The following is a 2,500-nucleotide window of genomic DNA, read 5'->3' as shown; positions in this document are numbered from 1 at the left end:
CTTATATAGACCTTGGTACGTATAGATCAAGGTCTATATAAAGTACTTATATAGACCTTCTTCTTCTTCTTTCTTTTATATCTTATATAGACCTTGGTACGTATAGATCAAGATCTATATAAAGTTCTTATATAGACCTTCTTCTTCTTTCTTTCTTTTTATATCTTATATAGACCTTGGTACGTATAGATCAAGGTCTATATAAAGTACTTATATAGACCTTCTTCTTCTTCCTTCTTTTATATCTCATATAGACCTTGGTATGTATAGATCAAGGTCTATATAAAGTACTTATATAGACCTTCTTCTTCTTTCTTTTATATCTTATATAGACCTTGGTACGTATAGATCAAGGTCTATATAAAGTACTTATATAGACCTTCTTCTTCTTCCTTCTTTTATATCTTATATAGACCTTGGTACGTATAGATCAAGGTCTATATAAAGTACTTATATAGACCTTCTTCTTCTTCTTTCTTTTATATCTTATATAGACCTTGGTACGTATAGATCAAGGTCTATATAAAGTACTTATATAGACCTTCTTCTTCTTCTTTCTTTTATATCTTATATAGACCTTGGTACGTATAGATCAAGGTCTATATAAAGTACTTATATAGACCTTCTTCTTCTTTCTTCTTTTATATCTTATAATAGACCTTGGTACATATAAAAAAATAAAATAAAAATTGCGCATCCAGTTCTTCGCGTGTCCTGCTTTCGCGCGCTTTCGTGGCCGACCAATGTTTGTTTACATTTTGTCCTGTGATGGGGATGGTCTCTTTGCTCCTCGGATAACATGAGCTAATTTCCTCCTTATCCGCCTCTGTAAGTGAATGCTATGCAATATGCGACACCATTTAAGCCCTTTGTGATTGATTGAGTGAAGTTTTTTTCGTCCATGGAGGATATGAGATGCAGAATATGAGCTCCATAAGAACGGTCTCTCAGGGAAGTTCAGGTGAGAGAAGGCTTGATTTCGTCTTGGAATATGTGCATGAGTTTTGTGATTGTTTTAAGTCATAATTGTGGGTATTTGTTACCGAGAGCGACTCACCCGAAAACCAGTGTATCCTGCAAACCCGAAAACCCAAACCTAACCTTTCTACCTTCTATTTATTCCCTAGACAGGGGGTGGGGCAAAAAAAAAACCTGTACCCCCATTATTATCACATTGTGACAACATTTAAGAAACAGACATGAAGAACTCTGGCTGTGTGGGGGTGTTGTGGACGGTTCTAGACAAAAGCAAAGTCAGTTGAACTGCACCTTACAATGGCAGTGTCCATATTCCTCTATCTCTGTGTGTCACTTGTTAACATTAACCTGATTGTGAAAGGGCTATCTCCAGTATGAAAGATGACAAGTAAGGAAAGGAAAAATACTTTTAAAGATACGGTTAAATAGAGAAATGTGCCTACACAAACAAACACGGTAATTTTATTACACAATGGATGCACTCATGTCAAAAAAGGTATTCATCAGTCTAAGTTGCTGTGACTGGGCATGCCCAATCGAGCACTGCCCAAGGATAGGGTTGAGGGGGTTCTGCCCCGCAATACCCCCAGGGAAATATTTTCTTCACCTCAGTATGCATGGGAAGATGGAGCTGAAACTCCAGAGCACCAAGTGGACTTGGACTGAGAACAATGCTTTCCGTGATCTTTTCCCATTATTTGTGTTGGCACTATTTGTGTCAGCAAACTATTTCTTCTACTGACAACTGCAACTTTTGTCATCTACCAGAATATCATATTCAAATTGTTCTAACCTAGAGCGTCCATACCATAAAGATAAACCACAAACACTACCACTTATACCTTAACCCATTTACAATGGGTGTCATATATGACACCCAGAAAAATAAACATTGCCAGGTGTCCCGCCGGTGTGATGCTGGATCGGAGCTTGTGCTCTGATTCCGTTGCGAGCAGTGGCTAGCGCACAGATTTTGAAGCCACCCAGAAACCTTTATTTTCCGCTTCAAAATATAATGTTACTCTTGGATTAATCCTTTCCCTCGTCCCCAACAACCAACCATATATGTGTGATTTGCACTTAGCTTCCTACACATTAGATATTGAGAATGAGATTGTTACGAGAAAAGTATATCATCTCTAACCACTTGCTGGCGGGGATTGAATGTGCGTACCGGCCATGCCCAATGTGTGTTTAATTTAGTCGCTGATTTTACATATAGATGGCTCCACAAGTACCAAGTCAACAGTGAGCCAATTACGAGAACTACCTGGCTCACCGGTTTACCATTTTCCTTGATTTCTGATAATATTTCTAGTATCTGATACTGCTGCTAGTAATATCAGTAAGAATATAGTTATAACATTAATGACAAAACAACGGTGTTGATATTGGTAGCATTAGTAAAAAAACCATTTTCCTGCTGTTTCAAGGAAAGGTGAGGTCACAAGATCTAATTGACTCCTTTGTGGGTAATCATTGGCATAGCTACCTATGTGTAGAAACATTTAACAAAACAATA

General features: G+C 37.6%; 1 protein-coding gene across 2 annotated transcripts in view; it reads left to right on the top strand.

The window, feature by feature from the left end:
* Positions 1-742: 742 nt before the first annotated feature.
* Positions 743-2,500, top strand: part of LOC113826035 (titin homolog) — an 18,470-nt gene continuing 16,712 nt past the window's right edge. Inside the window, exon 1 of one of the 2 annotated variants that reach the window (XM_070114452.1) lies at positions 743-961. The gene's annotated coding sequence lies outside the window, so the exon portion shown is untranslated. The remainder of the gene's footprint in view (positions 962-2,500) is intronic. The other variant, XM_070114442.1, reaches the window with a different exon arrangement.

This window comes from Penaeus vannamei, chromosome 3, assembly GCF_042767895.1.
Source record: "Penaeus vannamei isolate JL-2024 chromosome 3, ASM4276789v1, whole genome shotgun sequence".
Lineage (NCBI taxonomy): Eukaryota > Metazoa > Arthropoda > Malacostraca > Decapoda > Penaeidae > Penaeus > Penaeus vannamei.
The sequence above is the reverse complement of the archived record's forward strand: the minus strand, read 5'-3'. Positions and strand labels throughout refer to the sequence as shown.